Below are 18,633 nucleotides of genomic sequence, written 5' to 3' on the forward strand. Positions count from 1 at the left end.
CCAGTCACACCCGGAAGCTGACTGGTCTATGTATGGCCGAAGCATGAGGAAAATCATCGTAGGACTTATTTTCCTTATAACATGGGCTTGTGTAGTAAAAGCTTCCACTGCTTCTTCCCACACAGAGGACTGCCTTCAGTGTATACATCAGGTCACTGAGGTAGGACAAGTTAAGACAATCTTTTTATTTTATAGCTATTATGAATGCCTAAAAACTCCAAAAGGAACCTGTCTGTATAATAACACCCAGTACAAGGTATGTGATCCAGGAAGTGACCAGCCCGATGACCAGCTATGACTCCTCTGAACCTTCCATCAAAGATCACAGTCTTTGAAATAAGACTAAAGACTGGTCCTTTCCTAAAAGACACAAGTAAAGTAATAGCTAAAACAGAAGAAAGGGGGGTCCCAAAAATGTAACCTTAAAATTTGATGCCTGTGCCGCTATTAATAGTAAGCGGCATAGGATAGGATGCAGTTCTCTAGATTAAGAAAAAAGTTACACAGCAGAAAATAAGTATATCTGTCAAGAATCCTATTCATGTGACATATGTCAGTATTGGTCTTGTGTCATTTAGGCTACCTGGAAAGAAGATGAAAAAGATCCTGTTTGGCTCCAAAAAAGAGAAGCCAGTCCCTCTTGCACGAGTAGGAGCTGCAACCCTTCAGAATTAGTAATCACAAACCCCACAGACCCAAAATAGAATAAAGGAAAATATGTAACATTAGGCATTGATAGAAAAGGACTAGATCCTAGCGTAAGCCTCCTAATAGAAAGAGATGCTCAAAGACACTCCCCAGACCAGTATTTCAGACTTTCTATGATGAACTAAATGTGCCAGTACCTGAGATTCCAGGAAAAACTAAAAATTTGTTTTTGCAATTAGCCGATCATGTAGCCCAGTCTCTAAAAGTCACTTCATGTTATGTTTGTGGAGGAACCATAACAGAAGAGCACTGGCCATAGGAAGCCTGAGAATTAGTTCCTACAGACCCAGTTCCTGACAAGTTCCCAGCCCAAAAGAACCACCCTGACAATTTTTAACTTCTAAAAACTTCAATTATTAGACAGTATTGCATAGTTAGAGAAGGAAAAGGATTCACTCATCCTGTAAGGCGGCTTAGTTGTCTTAGGCAAAAGCTATATAATGGTACCGCAAAAACAGTTACATGGTAGAGTTCCAATTACACAGAAAGAAATCCATTCAGTAAATTTCCAAAGTTGCAGACTGTTTAGGCCTACCCAGAATTCCACCGGGACTGGACGGCCCCCACCAGGTTATATTGGATATGTGGACACAGAGCTTATGCTAAGCTGCCTGCTCAGTGGACAGGTAGCTGTGTAATTGTCACCGTTAAGCCATCTTTCTTCTTACTGCCCATAAAAACAAGTGAATTTCTAGGCTTCCCATTTTATGCTTCCTGCGAAAAACGAAGCATAGCCATAGGTGATTAGAAAGATGATGAATGGCCCCCAGAAAGAATCATACAATACTATAGGCCCGCCGCTTAGGCACAAGATGGCTCATGAGGATATCGGACCCCCATCTACATGCTCAACCGAATCATACAGTTGCAAGCTGTTTTAGAAATTACTACTAATAAAACCGGTCAAGCCCTGACTGTTCTTGCCCCGCGAGAAACTCTGATGAGAAATGCTATCTATCAGGCCGGGCGCGGTGGCTCAAGCCTGTAATCCCAGCACTTTGGGAGGCCGAGACGGGTGGATCACGAGGTCAGGAGATCAAGACCATCCTGGCTAACATTGTGAAACCCCGTCTCTACTAAAAAAATACAAAAAAATTAGCTGGGCGAGGTGGCGGGGGCCTGTAGTCCCAGCTACTCGGGAGGCTGAGCCAGGAGAATGGCGGGAACGCAGGAGACAGAGCTTGCAGTGAGCCGAGATCGCGCCACTGCACTCCAGCCCCGGTGACAGAGCGAAACTCTCTCTCAAAAAAAAAAAAAAAGAAATGCTATCTATCAAAATAGACTAGCTCTTGACTACTTGCTAGCAGCTGAAGGAAGAGTTTGTAGAAAATTCAACCTTACTAATTGTTGTCTACACATAGGTGATCAAGGGTAAGTAGTTGAAGATATAAAGATATAACACAACTGGCACATGTACCCATGCAAGTGTGGCACGGACTTAATCCAAGAGCCATGTTTAGAAATTAGTTCCCTGCAATAAGATGATTTAAAACTCTTATAATAGGAGGAATAATAATAAGAAGAACCTACTTACTGCTCCCTTGTCTGATACCTGTACTTCTCCAGATGATAAAAAGATTTATCGCTACTTTAGTTCACCAAAATGCTTCAGCACAAGCACACTACATAAATCACTATCAATCTATTGCACAAGAAAACATAAATAATGAAAATGAGAGTGAGGGCTCCCACTAACAAAATGAGTGAAAGTCTCAAAGAGGAGAAATGAGGAAAAAGAAAGACCCTCTCACATTGTTTTATATTGTTTTATCCTCAGTACCTGTTCTTAGAAAATAATAATAATAAGAAGAAGAATAATGAAGCAAAACCAAAGACAGGCAGCCCAGCGCCAGGCCTGGAACCAGGCCCGGATCTGCCTGGCCTAAACCCAGTAGTCAAAAATCAACTCATGACTTAGAAACCAATGTTCCTAACATTGTATAGAAGAACATTGTGAAACTCCTGACCCTGTTCTGTTTCTCTCTGACCACCGGTGCATGCAGCCCCTGTCATGTACCCCTTGCTTGTTCAAATCAATCATGACCCTTTCATGTGAAATCTTTAGTGTTGTGAGCACTTAAAAAGGACAGAAATTGTGCATTCAGGGAGCTCAGATTTTGAGACGGTAGCTTGCCGATGCTCCCAGCTGAATAAAGCCCTTCCTTCTACAACTTGGTGTCTGTGAGGTTTTGTCTGCGGCCCGTCCTGCTACAACTTGAGGTCAGGAGTTTGAGACCAGCCTGGCCAACATGGCAAAAACCCTGTCTCTACCAAAAATACAAAAATTAGTGGACATGGTGGCGGTCGCCTATACTTCCAGCTACTCAGGAGGCTGAGGCATGAGAATTGCCTGAACCCGGGAGACAGAGATTGCAGTGAACCGAGATCACACCATTACACTATAGCCTGGGCGACAGAGCAAGACTGTCAAAAAAGAAAAAGAGAAGAAAAGAAAGAAAGGAAAGAAAGGAAGAAGAAAGGAAGGAAGGAAGGAAGGAAGGAAGGAAGGAAGGAAGGAAGGAAGGAAGGAAGGAAGGAAGGGAGGAAGGGGAGGGAGGGGAGGGAGGGAGGGGAAAGAAAGAAAGAAAGAAAGAAAGAAAGAAAGAAAGAAAGAAAGAAAGAAAGAAAGAAAGAAAGAAAGAGAGAAAGGCAGGCAGGCAAGCAAAAAAGAAAGGAAGGAAGGGAAGGAAGGGAAGGGAAGGGAAGGGAAGGGAAGGGAAGGGAAGGGAAAGAAGGAGGATTTACACTGCGAGAGGAAAGACAAGCTTCACTTAAATAATCCAGTAAGTCAGCCAGGCGCGGTGCTCACGCCTGTAATCCCAGCACTTTGGAAGACAGAGGCGGGTGGATCACCTGAGGTCAGTTTGAGACCAGCCTGGTCAACATGGTGAAACCCTGCCTCTACTAATGAGGGAAAAGAGAGACCCTCTCATATTGTTTTATGTTCAGTACTTGTTTTAAGAAAAAACAAGGAAGTGAAATCAAAGACAGGCAGCCCGGCGCCAGGCCCAAAACCTGGCCTAAATCTAGTAGTTAAAAATCAACTCATGACTTAGAAACCGATGTTATCCATAGATTCCCAGCATTGTATAAAAGAACATTGTGGGCCGGGTGCGGTGGCTCAAGCCTGTAATCCTAGCACTTTGGGAGGCCGAGACGGGCGGATCACGAGGTCAGGAGATCGAGACCATCCTGGCTAACACGGTGAAACCCCGTCTCTACTAAAAATACAAAAAAATAGCCGGGCAAGGTGGCGGGCGCCTGTAGTCCCAGCTACTCGGGAGGCTGAGGCAGGAGAATGGCGCAAACCCGGGAGGCGGAGCTTGCAGTGAGCTGAGATCCGGCCACTGCACTCCAGCCTGGGTAACAGCGCAAGACTCCGTCTCAAAAAAAAAAAAAAAAAAAATTAGCTAGGCATGGTGGCGGGCACCTGTAGTCCCAGCTACTCAGGAGGCTGAGGCAGGAGAATGGCATAAACCCGGGAGGCGGAGCTTGCAGTGAGCCAAGATCACACCACTGCACTCCAGCCTGGGTGACAGAGTGAGACTCCATCTCAAAAAAAAAAAAAAAATTCAAGAAATGGAAAGAAGGGGGGAGGCAGAATTTATATAAAAAGAATGTTATATGGTAAATTCTTGCCCTGAAATAAATTAACTGGTTGTTTAATGAAAAACATGTTTGTAATAAGTCAGAAAGTTAAGACATGTCGAAACTTGTCTGTGAAAGTCGTGAAAGAAAAAAAAGTTATAAAAAAATTTTATGCAAAAAATGTTGTATAATTTAAAAGTAATAAGGCCTCCTGAGTACTATTGAAGGAACAGTTTATGTGCAAGGTGTATAAGAAAAGTGAAATATACCTTTGGTAAAAAGACTATAAGGAGGCATAAGAATGTGGATTTTTACCTACATAAAAAGGCTAAAAAAATTATTGTTTTGAAAGTTTGGCCGGGCGCGGTGGCTCAAGCCTGTAATCCCAGCACTTTGGGAGGCCGAGACGGGCGGATCATGAGGTCAGGAGATCGAGACCATCCTGGCTAACCCAGTGAAACCCCGTCTCTACTAAAAAATACAAAAAAAAAAATTAGCCGGGCGAGGTGGCGGGCGCCTGTAGTCCCAGCTACTTGGGAGGCTGAGGCAGGAGAATGGCGTGAACCTGGGAGGCGGAGCTTGCAGTGAGCTGAGATCCGGCCACTGTACTCCAGCCTGGGCGACAGAGCCAGACTCCGTCTCAAAAAAAAAAAAAAGAAAGTTTAAGCAAGTTTTAAAACATTAATTGTAAAGAAAATTCTCTGTGTAAACATATTTGCTAAAGTTAAAAAGGTATCATCCAGTTTTTCTGTGAACTGGACATTAAAGTAAAAATGCAGCAGGTTTTTCTTAAAGCATCAACCTGCTCTTTAACAAAAATTATAAAAGGTTAAAAAGAGTCTATAAAATCTTATAGTCAAACATGAAAAATTGGATAAACATGTCTACAAGGTTTTATTAAAATTAAGTTTAACATTAATAACACACTAATATAAAGGTAAAATTTAGCTTATCTCGTAAAAAAAATCATACAAGAAGCATTATTAAATATAAAATGGTGTTTAGCTTTCTTTGGTCTAAAAACTAATAAAGATAGGTGCTAAAGGAAACATTCATTTTACTAGAGGATCATAGAAGTTAAGAACTTAAAACAAACTTTGGCAATTAAGACAGCATACCAGATGCAAATACCTGGTTAAAATGGATCAAATATTCCATCTGCATGTTAAACAAAAGCAGTTGTTATGTTTGTGCCCATGGTAGGCCAGAGGCCCTGATTGTCCCCCTTCCACTAAGGTGGTCCTCCAGTCAACCAGGCGTAGGCTGCATGGTAGCTGTTTTCCAGGATTCTATAGCCTGGAGTAATAAGTCATGCCAGGCTCTCTCTGCTATATCCCAAAGTCCCTGCGGGTCAGCCCCCAAGGGCCATCCAGCTTCTGTCTCCCAACACTAAGTTCATTTTGTGTCTCTCACAGCAGAGAGGAAACTTAGCATTCCTTGGAGACCTGAAGGGATGCAGTGAGCTTAAGAATTTTCAAGAGCTTTTCAATCAGTCAGCCCTTGTTCATCCCCAAAAGGATGTGTGGTGGTATTGTGGTGGACCTTTACTGGGCACTCTGCCGAATAACTAGAGTGGCACTTGTGCTTTAGTCCATTTGGCTATCCCTTTCACCCTGGCATTTCATCAACCACAGGAAAAAATAAAATAAAATAATAAGACATCGTAAAGTGAGAGAAGCCCCTTATAGATCTTTCAACTCTCACATCTATTTAGATGCAATTGGAGCCCTGCAAGGAATACCAGATCAATTTAAAGCTTGAAATCAAATAGTTACAGGATTTAAGTCAATATTTTGGTAGAGGACAGTCAATAAAAATGTAGATTAAACTACATCTATTACAACCAACAGCAACAAGCTTTTCATGAGTTAAAAAGAAAAACTCATGTCGGCCCCAGCCCTGAGGCTACCTAACTTGACAAAACTCTTTACACTCTATGTGTCAGAAAGAGAAAATATAGCAGTTGGAGTTCTAACCCAGACTGTAGGTCCCTGGCCAAGGCCAGTGGCCTATCTCTCAAAGCAACTAGACGGGGTTTCCAAAGGCTGGCCCCCATGTCCAAGGGCCCTGGCAGCAACAGCCCTGTTAGCACAAGAAGCAGATAAGCTAACTCTTAAGCAAAACCTAAACATAAAGTCCCCCCATGCTGTGGTAATTTTAATAAATACCAAAGGACACCATTAGCTAATGAATGCTAGACTAACTAGATACCAAAGCTTGCTCCATGAAAATCCCCACATAACCACTGAAGTTTGCAACACCCTAAACCCCACCACCTTGCTCCTGGTATCAGAGAGCCCAGTTAAACATAACTGTGTATAAGTATTGGACTCAGTTTATTCTAGTGAGCCCAAACTCCAAGACCATCCTTAAACATCAGTAGATTGAGCGCTGTACATGGATGGGAGCAGCTTCGCCAACCCCTGCAAAGTGCCTCTGAAGAAGACGACAAGCCCTGCTCCAGTCACACCCAGAAGCTGACTGGTCCGTGCATGGCTGAAACATGAGGAACTCATTGCAGGACTCATTTTCCTTAAAATTTGGACTTGTACACTAAGTACTTCAACTGACCTTCCTCAGACTGAGGGCTGTTCCCAGTGTATACATCAGGTCACTGAGGTAGGACAAAAGATTGCTACAGTCCTATTATTTTATGGTTATTACAAGTGTACCAGGACTCTAAAAGAAACATGTTTGTATAATGCTATTCTATCCAAGGTATGTAGCCCAGGAAATAACCAACCTGATGCGTGTTATGACCCATTTTAAGCCGCCCATGATCAAAGTTTTTAAAATAAAATCAAGGACTGGTCCTTTTCTAGGCGACACAAGTAAAGTAATAGTTAGGACAAAAGAAAGAAGGGTCTCCAAGCACATAACCCTAAAATGTAATGCTTGTAGCACTATCAATAGCAATCAGCATAGAATAAAATGCAGTTCTTTAAATTAAAAAAAAAAAGTTTACACAGCAGGAAATAAGTATATCTGCCATGAATTAAGCTAATGTACAAATGTGTGTAATTACTGGTCTTGTGTCATGTAGACTACTTAGAAAAAGGGTGAAAAATATCCTGTTTAGCTCCAAAAAGGGGAAGACAGCCCCTCCTGTACAAGTGGAAGCTGCAACCCCTTAAAATTAACAATTACAAATCCCTTAAACCCAAGGTAAAAAAAAAGGAGAACACGTATCTCTGGGCATCAATAGGAAAGGACTAGGTCCTAGAACAAATATCTTAGTAAAAGAGGAGGTTCATAAACTCTCTCTGGAACCAGTATTTCAGACTTTCTATGATAAACTAAATGTGCCAGTACCAGAGACTCCAGGAAAAACCAGAAATTTGTTTTTGCAATTAGCCAAGCATGTAGCCCAGTCTCTAAATGTCACTTCATGTTATGTTTGTGGAGAAACTATAATAAGAGATCAATGGCCATAAGAAGCCCGAGAATTAGTGCCTACAAACCCAGTTCCTGATTAATTCCTGGCCCAAAAGAATCACCCTAATCATCTCCAGGTTCTAAAACTCTCAATTATTGGACAATATCGCATAGCTAGGAAAAGGAAAAAATTCACTCATTCTGTAAGATGACTTAGTTATCTGGGGCAAAAACTGTACAATGGTACCAAAGAAAACAGTTACATGGTGGAGTTCCAATTACACAGAAAGAGATCCATTCAGTAAATTTCCAAGGTTGCAGACTGGGCCCACCCAGAATTCCACTGGGACTGGACTGCCCCCACCAGGTTACACTGGATATGTAGACATAGAGCCTATGCTAAGCTGCCTGACCAGTGCACAGGTAGTTATGTTATTGGCACTATTAAACCATCTTTCTTCCTACTGCCCATAAAAAACAGGCGAACTCCTGAGCTTCCCAGTCTATGCTTCCTGTGGAAAACGAAGCATAGCCATAGGTAATTAAAAAGATGATAAATGACCTCCTAAAAAATTATACAGTACTATAGGCCTGCCACTTAGACATAAGATGGCTCATGGGGATACTGGACCCCCATTTACATGCTCAACCAAATCATATGGTTACAAACTGGTTTAAAAATCATCACTAATAAAACCGGTCAAGCCTTGACTATTCTGGCCCGGCAAGAAACTCAGATAAGAAATGCTATCTATCAAAATAGCTTGGCTCTCGACTACTTGCTAGCAGCTGAAAGAGAGATCTATAAGAAATTTAACCTTACTAATTACTGTCTACACATAGATAATCAAAGGCAAGTAGTTAAAGACAGAGTTAAAAATATGGCAAAACTGATGCATGTGCCCGTACAAGTGTAGCACGAATTCCACCCTGAAGCCATGTTTAAAAATTAGTTTCCAGCACCAGGAGGATTCAAAACTCTTATAATAAAAGTTATAATAGTAATAAGAACCTGCTTACTGTTCCCTTGTTTGCTACCTGTACTTCTTCAAATGATTTTTTTAAAAAAGCTTCATCGCTACCTTAGTTTACCAAAACGCTTCAGCGCAAGTGTACTATATGAATCACTATCAATCTATTGCACAAAAAGACACAAGTAGCAAAATTAAGAGTGAGAACTCCCACTAACAAAAAGTGAGAGTCTCAAAGGGGGGAAATGGGGAAGAGAGAGATCCTCTCATATTGTTTTATACTGTTTGATACTCAGTACCTGTTTTAAGAAAAAACAAGGAAATGAAACCAAAGACAGGCAGCCTGGTGCCAGACCCAAAACCTGGCCTAAACCTAGTAGTTAAAAACCAACTCATGACTGGGTTGAAACCAATGTTATCCATAGATTCCCAGCATTGTATAAAAGAACACTGTGAAATTCCCTGCTCTGTTCTGTTTCACTCTGACCACCAGCACATGCAGCCCCCGTCACGTACTGCTGCTCACTCAAATCAATCACAATCCTTTCATGTGAAATCTTTAGTGTTGTGAGCCCTTGAAAGGGACAGAAATTGTGCACTCCAGGAGCTCGGATTTTAAGACAGTAGCTTGCCGATGCTCCCAGCTGAATAAAGCCCTTCCTTCTACAACTCAGTGTCTGAGAGGTTTTGTCTGCGGCTAGTCCTGCTACATTAAAACTACAAAAATTAGTCCCAGCTACTCGGGAGGCTGAGGCAGGAGAATGGCGTGAACCCGGGAGGCGGAGCTTGCAGTGAGCTGAGATCCGGCCACCGCTCCCCACCCCGGGGGACAGAGGGAGACTCTTTGTCAAAAAAAAAAAAAAAAAAAAAAAAACTACAAAAATTAGCCAGGTGTAATGGCAGGCGCCTGTAATCCCAGCAACTTGGGAGCCTGAGGCAGAAGAAACCAGGAGGCGGAGGTTGCAGTAAACTGAGATTGCATCACTGCACTCCAGCCTGGGGGACAGAGCGAGACTCTGTCTCAGACAAAAAAAAAAAAAAAATCCAGTAAGTCACTAAACAAATACAAAAGCAAATAATTAAACCCTAAAGGGGAGGCAAGTCGAGACCCAGAATTCCTACAACATATTATCCAAAATGTCCAATTTCTGAGGAAGTACAAGGTATACAAAGAAACAGGAATGTATTCATGATCCACTGGAAGAAAACAAACGAGGAGGAAATTGCCTGGGAGAGTGACAGAAGTTGAATTTATCAGAAAAAGGCTACAAAATAGACATTATTAGCATGGTCATTGAAGGAAGCCAGAATATTTTTCCCCGAAACATAAAGGATTTTGAATTAAAGATAAGGAACATGTAGGGGAGCTCTCTGCCTTCCCTGTTGGCCTAGAGCAGGACAAAGAAAAAAGGTCTTTCTATCCTCCTCCTTCCTTTGCCATTTTAAAGACAGGATGTAAATTTTCCTTTATTATAAATTCTCCTTTACTTAGTGATAGTGTCAGAGGCGTTCGAACCAGAGTGACTCCTTTTTTTTTTTTTTTTTTAATGGCACGATCTCAGCTCACCACAACCTCCACTTCCTGGGTTCAAGCGATTCTCCTGCTTCAGCCTCCCTAGTAGCTGGGATTGCAGGCATGCACCACCATGCCCGGCTAATTTTTTATTTTTAGTAGAGACGGGGTTTCTCCATGTTGGTCAGGCTGGTCTCAAACTCCCAACCTCATGTGATCTACCCACCTTGGCCTCCCAAAGTGCTGGGATTACAGGTGTGAGCCACTGCCACTGGGCTCACTACTTTCTTAATAAACTTGCTTTTACTTTGCACTACGGACTCGCCCTGAATTCTTTCTTTCACAAGATCCAAGAACCCTCTCTTGGGGCTTGGATGGGGACTCCTGTCCTGTAACATATTTCTGGTGACCATGAAGGACAGCAGGCATTTCTGGGTGGAGCAGAACTTCCTTCTGTCAGCTATGAAGGTTCAATGCATTGGTCATTTCTATTTCTAGTCCACCCGAAAGCTGTACTGAGAACCCTTCATCCCCTCCTTCTTACCCGTCTAGTCCCACTCTGTACCCACCACTCCCTGAGGAACTTAGCCCAGCAAGTACCACTCATAGTGGAGCCTTCTATCAACCTCCAACAGGAAACTTTTGTCCACTTAAAGAGGTGGCAAATGGGGAAGAAGGCACTGTGAGAGTACATGTTCCCTTTTCTGCCTAATGTGGCTCTATATAAAGAGAAGTTTGGTCTTTTCTCTGAAGATCCAGGAAAACTCATAGATGAGTTGCAGAAATTAACTCCAACCTATAGTTTAACTTGGCAGGATCTGCATGTCTTGTTGTCTCTGCTTTGTACAGTGGAAGAGAAAGAACGCATTTTGGGGACAGCTAGGACCCATGCAGACGAGGTATTGGCTCACAACCCAAACCATTATATATATCAGGCAGGAGGTATAGCAGTTCCAGATCAAGACCCAGAGTGGAACTATCAAAGGGGCAGTGAGGACTTGGGGAGGAGAGATCATATGGTCACTTGTTTGTTGGAAGGGATGAAAAAGCCTGTTAACTCTGAAAAGGTTAAGGAAGTTTCTCAGGGTAAAGATGAGAATCCAGTTTTGTTTCAAGAGTGTTTCGTTGAGGCTATCAGAAACTACAGTAACACCGATCCTGCCTCAAGGGAAGGACAAACCCTTTCGGGAGTACATTTTATAACCCAGTCTGCCCCTGATACCCGTAGGAAACTACAAAAAGCAGCTATGGGTCCCCAAACTCCTATGGAACAGCTTCGGATATGGCATTTTTAGTTTTCAATAATAGGGACAAAGCAGAGGAAGCAGAAAGAGCAAGAAGGACCTCCCACAAGGTGCAGCTCTTGGCTGCAGGCTTAAGCTCACCTCCCATATGGGGTTGCCCTCCTTGCTCTTGGACTGAACAAGGGAAGCGGAAAGGCAGGAAGCCCAAAGCTGGGTGTTCCAGTCACCGTGCCTTGGGCATGAATCAGTGTGCACATCGTAAGAAAACTGGCCATTGGAAGAGGGACTGCCCAGTGCACCAGATGGAGCCATCCGCACTCGAACCAGTGATGGCTGAAATAGCCAGGCAAGGCCAGTCATGGTGGCTCATGCCTGTAATCCCAGCACTATGGAGGCCAAGGTGGGTGGCTCACCTGAGGTCAAGAGTTCGAGACCAGCCTGGCCAACACGGCAAAACCCCGTCTCTACTAAAAACACAAAAATTAGCCCAGCGTGGTGGCGCGCATCTGTAATCCCAGCTACTCCAGGGGCTGAGGCAGTAGAATCACTTGAACCCAGGAGGCGGAGGTTGCAGTGAGCTGAGATCACGCCACTGCACTCCAGCCTGGGCAACAGAGTGAGAATCTGGCTCAAAAAAAAAGAAAAAGAAAAAGAACCACGAAATAGCCAGGCAAGCCCAAGAGTGACAGGGCCAAGACCTTCCGCTACAGCTCCCATCAGACAACTATCCATATCTCCGGAGGAGCCTCAGGTAACCCTTGACTTTGGCAGGTCAAACTTCCTTCTGGGCTGCTTATTCTGTTTTGGCCCATTATAATGGGCCTCTGTCACCCCAAAACTGTATGGTCACAGGGTAGATGGACAAGCCCACAGAGGGCATTTTACCTATCCTCTAAGGTGTTCTTCAGGGACTTTGGTTTCCTCACACAACTTTCTTATCAGGCCTGGATGCTTCAGGACAGTTGCAGCAACTGCTCTTTTAGTAGATGAAGCCAATAAACTGGCTTTAGGACAATATCTGGAGGTTTTAACCCCACATCAAGTACAAGGAGTCCTAGAAGCTAAAGGACACCAGTGGATGACAGGAGGACACTTATTGAAATATCAGGCTTTGTTGTTAGATGCTCCTGATATAACACTTAAAGTATGCCAGACTTGGAATCCAAACTCATCTTTGGAGAAATACACAGACCTGTCTCCCAGGTGTGTCCTTAACCTTGGCAAAATAAACTTCCAAATTGATTGATACTTGACTCAAATACTTTTTGATTCATACTTTATATGTCCCTTATTTACTCATTTCTTTTACTTCGTTTCATAAATAATCTTTAAATAAACTTTGAATTACACAAAAATTATTTTTCTTTATAAAATAAGAACACTTCTTTTTAGAAAAATGTTTTCCATTGAGCCTGGCGCTTTGGCTCACGCCAGTAATCCCAGCACTTTGGGAGGCTGAGGCGGGCCAATCACCTGAGGTCAGGAGTTCAAGACCAGCCTGGGCAACACGGTGAATTCCTGGTTTTGTTTTGTTTTGTTTTGTTTTTTGACACAGAGTCTGACTCTGTCACCCAGGCTGGAGTGCGGTAGCACAATCTCAGCTCACTGCAACCCCACCCCCCAAGTTCAAGCGATTCTCCTGTCTCAGCCTCCTGAGTAACTGGGATTACAGGAGTGTACCACTAAGCACAGCTAATTTTTTTTTTTTTTAGATGGACTTTCACTTTTGTTGTCCAGGCTAGAGTGCAACGGTGCAATCTCAGCTCATTGCAACCTCCACCTCCTGGGTTCACGTGATTCTCCTGACGCAGCCTCCCGAGTAGCTGGGATTACAGGCATGCACCACCATGTCCGGCTAATTTTGTATTTTTAGTAGAGATGGGGTTTCTCCATGTTGGCCAGGCTGGTCTCAAACTCCTGACCTCAGGTGATCCGCCCACCTCAGCCTCCCAAAATGCTGGGATTACAGGCGTGAGCCACTGCTCCCTGCCCATTTTTTCTTTCTCTCTCTCTCTTTTTTTTTTTGTATTTTTAGTAGAGATGGGGTTTCGCCATGTTGGCCAGGCTGGCCTAGAACTTCTGACCTCAGTTGATTCACCCATCTCGCCCTCTCAAACTGCTGGGATTACAGGTGTGAGCCACTGCACCTGGCCAAGAGCTTTGTTTCTATCCTTTCTAGTCCATTCCCTCATAACTTCTGAGTCCCAATCCTTCTCTTCTTCCAACCCTCTTCTCTTTGTTTTCCTACTAGGCCTTCCTTTGTGATGTCCCACTGTAGATCATAAGGAGGCTGCAAGAACTGACGAGTGGTCCATTTCCTTGCAACCTCTAGAAGCCAGAATATACTTCAGGCAGGGCCTTGTTACCAAAGACAATGTGTAGCAGTTAAGGCCAGAGCCTTCCACTCCACATCACCCAGGAATTGCTACGGCTGTTCTGTGACCTCAGCCAAACCAAGTTACTTCTGCTTTCCTCAGTGTCCTTATTTGTCAAATGGGAATGCTAGTACCAACCACCTCACAGAGGTGCAGTAAAAACTGCAGGCGGGTGTAGTGGTTCACATCTGTAATCCCAGCACTAAGGGAAGAAGAGACGCGAGGATAGCCTGAGGCCAGGAGTTGGAGACCAGCCTGACTAATACAGAGAATCCATCTACACATACGCGCCTGTGACTGTAAAGACTATGTGACTGTTGCTACATTATTATTATTATTATTATTATTATTATTATTATTAACAGAGGACACTATTAAGAATCCAGCATTGTAATTTGAATACTCATTTTAATCCTTCCAACTATCCCCTAGAGTAAGCGTTTTTGTCTCATTTCACGAAAGACAAGGGGCTCTAATCCCATCCGTACCAGGGTTTGGCAAAGTGGGCAAGTGAGAGGCTCAACGGTGAGCTTCCGTTCCTCCCCTGTAAATGGTAACAATGGCACTGTCACAAAAAGGACCAAGTGAGACCACAGGAGGCCCGTGTGTGTGTGTGTGTGTGTGTGTGTGTGTGTGTGTGAGAGAGAGAGAGAGAGAGACAGAGAGAGAGAGACAAAGTTTCGCTCTTGTTGCCCAGGCTGGAGTGCAATGGCGCGATCTCGGCTCACTGCAACCTCCACCTCCTGGGTTCAAGCAATTCTCCTGCCTCAGCCTCCTGAGTAGCTGGGATTACAGGCATGCGCCACCATGCCCGGCTAATTTTGTATTTTTAGTAGAGATGGGGTGGGGGTTCTCCACGTTGGTGAAGCTGTTCTCAAACTCCCGACCTCAGGTGATCCGCCTTGCCTCGGCCTCCCAAAGTACTGGGATTAGGGGAGTAAGTCATCGAGACCGGCTTTTTTTTTTGGGCAGGGGGCGGAGTGTCACTTTGTGGCACAGGCTGGAGTGCAGTGGCACAATCTCGGCTCACTGCAACCTCTGCCTCCTGGGTTCAAGCAATTCTCTTGCCTCAGCCTCCCATGTAGCTGGGATTACATATGCCACCACGGTGGCTAATTTTTGTATTTTTACTAGAGACGGGGTTTCGCCATGTTGGCCAGGCTAGTCTCGAACCCCTGACCTCGTGATCTGCCTGCCTCGGCCTCCTAAAGTGCTGGAATTATCGGCTTTAGGCAGCGAACCCGGCCCACCCTTCTTAAATGCATGACTATCTCCCCAGCTTTCCAGCACCAAATCCAACAGCCCCACCCGTCCACGCACCCACGCCAGGCCATGACCCCCCACATCGCTCACTGCGCAAGCTCAGACCCAGTCCCAGGAAGCGAGCCCCACCTCGCCCCAGCTCTGCTTTCATAGCCGCCGAGCAGTCCCGGAAGCCGAATCACCGATATGTCAAAGACAGCGCCGCTGCTCCGGCACTGCCGCCAGAGGGCGCGGAGTCACCGTGTTGGCCTGCACCTCCCTTGTCACGTCAGCCGAACGGCTACGGCAATGGAGGATTTTGCCGTACTAGACGACAGGATGACTGCTTCCCCTGAAGCTTCACCAAACGCGGAGAGGCTTTCCTGTCCCTCGGAGACGCAGTGATGTGACGCAGCGGTTGCAGCGGTTGCAGCGAAGGTTTCTCGTAAAAGATGGCCGAGCGGAGTTGCCAGGTGTCTCCTGGCGGGGGCGGCGGCCGCAGCACAAGATGGCGGCACGACCCGAGGCTCCCACACGCGGGGCTGCCAGAGGCGGTGGCACCGAGGGTCCACGCCCTTTGCTGGCCCTGTCCCCTGCGGGGCTGCGACCCGCCTTTGTGTGCGGGTGGAAGTGCGGGTCGCCTGGGGCCGAGTTGCAACTTCGCGACAATCCATTGAAGCGCGATGAGGCGACGTTACCTCCTAACTCTTCGGGAGATGGGCAGCGTGGGAATTCCTAGTAACATCAATGCGACTCACTCAGACTTCCTTTTTCCCATCCTGAGCCGCAAAACCAGGGGCTGGTGAAATAAATTAGAGGCCATCTTTCAGAGGAATGGCCTGCCACCGTTAAAAAGAGCAAAGCTGCAATTTATGTACCAGCTCTGAGATAAGTGAAATAAAGCAAAGCCCAGGAAAATGTGTATAGACATGCCTTTGTGTTTTTAAACAAGAAGACCCACATAAATGAAGATATGAATGTGTAAGCATAGTATAGTGGTAATCGTAATAGCGATCACCCTGCCTAAGGAAGGGAATGGAGAGAGAGGGAACGGGGATGGGGGGGAGACAGTTTTCATCTGAGACCATTGAGTCTTCTGAGTATTGTACTATGGACAGGTGTTAATTTTAAATTTTTGGTAAACATTTAAATTACGACTTAAAGACAAGTTCTTTTATAAGGGTATAAGGGCAGACTAGCACATAGAAAAAAAATAGACTTTTTTCACCTAGAACCAAGACATTTGATAAACATTCATGAAACTCAACTTGCAAGGATAAAAATTTCAAGGTCAATACTATAGTACTTACTGCAAAGAATGCCAATCCCTGTGACAGCCTGAGCCCTCTTGAAAGCTAGTTTTTGTTGGAGGAGGGTCAGAAAATTTGACCTGGAAGCAGGAGGCACTCGACCTGTTTGCTGATAGAATGAATGAATGCCTTTCTACTATAAGCATACATAGACTCAGTGGCTTCTTCTGATTTTGTTGTATCTTAGGCTTTTCGGGTTAATATCAGTGGCAACATTGAGAGTTTGAGCCAAGTTCTGCCTTAGAATCATCCAGAAAGGGGTTTTCACTGCCTGAAAAATAAGTAGTAGCAGTTTCAGAATTGGCATTGATTTTGGAAATCACCTATTTGAACTTGAAAGAAGTTTTAGTCCTCCATCCTAAAGCAACAACCATACTGACCCTTTACCAGTGCGCCAGGCACTGGAGAAGAGGGTATTCTTTTTTTTTTTTTTTTTTTTCTGAGACAGAGCTTCACTCTTGTTGCCCAGGCTGGGGTGCAGTGGTGTGATCTTGGCTCACTGCAACCTCCATCTCCTGGCTTCAAGTGATTCTCCTGCCTCAGTCTCCCGAGTATCTGGGATTACAGGTGCGTGCCACCACACCCAGCTAATTTCTTTCTTTCTTTCTTTCTTTCTTTCTTTCTTTTTTTTTTTTTGAGATGGAATCTCGCTGTTGCCCAGGCTGGAGTGTAGTGGCATGATCATGGCTCACTGCAACCTCCACCTCCCAGATTCAAGCGATTCTTCTGCCTCAGCCTCCCTAGTAGCTAGGACTACAGGTGCACGCCACCATGCCCAGCAAATTTTTGTATTTTTAGTAGAGACGGGATCTCATCATATTGGCCAGCCTGGTCTCGAACTCCCAACCTCGTGATCCGCCTGCCACACCCAGCTAATTTTTTCTTTTATAGATGGAGTTTCGCTCTTGTTGCTCAGGCTGGAGTGCAATGTCACGATCTTGGCTCACCACAACCTCCACCTCCCAGGTTCAAGCGATTCTCTTGCCACACCTTCCCGAGTAGCTGGGATTACAGGCATGCTCCACCACGGCTGGCTAATTTTGTATTTTTAGTAGAGACAGGAGTTTCTCTGTGTTGGTCAGGCTGGTCTCGAACTCCTCACCTTAGGTGATCTTCCCACTTCAGCCTCCCAAAGTACTAGATTACAAGTGTGAACCACCGCACCAGCTTCATTTTTGTATTTTTAGTGGAGACGGGGTTTTGCCATGTTGGCCAGGCTGGTCTGGAATTCCTGACCTCAGGTGATCTGCCCTCCTCAGCCTCCCAAAGTGCTGGGATTACAGGTGTGAGCCACTGCGCCAGGCCAAGAGGGCATTCTTACATGGGATAATTACACATAGCACTGTGGGTTGTTGAAGGCATTAAATATGCTAATAAGAGTTTAGCCAAGTTACTTACCTGTACTAAATGTTCAGTAAATATTAGCTATAATTGTTTTGGGGAATCCCTCAGTTGCTTGATAAAGTACATTTTTGCCTCTGAGACTTTATGGGGACTTGAAAGTATGCTAGTTGTGTAGAGCTCTTACTATTTTCATAATTTTAGAGGCCACGTGGAAAGAATTTAGATTCTTATTGTGGAGCCTACAGTAAGTTAATTAACTTTTTTTTTTTTTTAATGAGACGGAGTCTCACTCTGTTGCCCAGGCTGGAGTGCAGTGGCTCAGTCTTGGCTCACTGCAACCTTGGCTCAACTGCCTCCTGGGTTGGAGCAATTCTCCTGTCTCAGCCTCCCGAATAGCTGGGATTACAGGTGTGTGCCACCACGCCCAGCTGATTTTTGTATGTTTAGTAGAGATGGGGTTTCACCATGTTAGCCAGGCTGGTCTTGAACTCCTGACCTCAGGTGATCCACCCGCCTTGGCCTCCCAGAGTTCTGGGATTACAGGTGTAAGCCACCACACCTGGTCATACTTAACCTTTCTTGGTTTCAGTCTCCATATAACTAAGGTGAGAATCACAAAACCTGTTTTATAGGGTCACTGTGAGAATAATAATTAGAAATAATATATGTAAAGCACTTTGTGCAAGGTATGCAGTAGGCACTCAATAAGTGGTGTTTAATTCTGTAATATCTCAACCTCAGAGGTAAAGAACTAATTAATACTGCCCTCAGGCAGAAGAGTTTCCCTGGTCAAGAGGCAGGAGTGGGTTGCTGCCGGGTGACAGTTAACACAGGAAGCCTACAGTGAGAAGTTGAAGGGATGGCAGGTCCATGGGCCTCAGAGCCTCGGGCCTCAGGCTTCCTGTCTCTGTCGGGGAAAAGGCAAGGCCTCCACAGGAGGCGGATATGGTCTGCAGGCTATTG

Source organism: Papio anubis, chromosome 2, assembly GCF_008728515.1.
Source record: "Papio anubis isolate 15944 chromosome 2, Panubis1.0, whole genome shotgun sequence".
In the NCBI taxonomy this organism is placed as follows: Eukaryota; Metazoa; Chordata; class Mammalia; order Primates; family Cercopithecidae; genus Papio; species Papio anubis.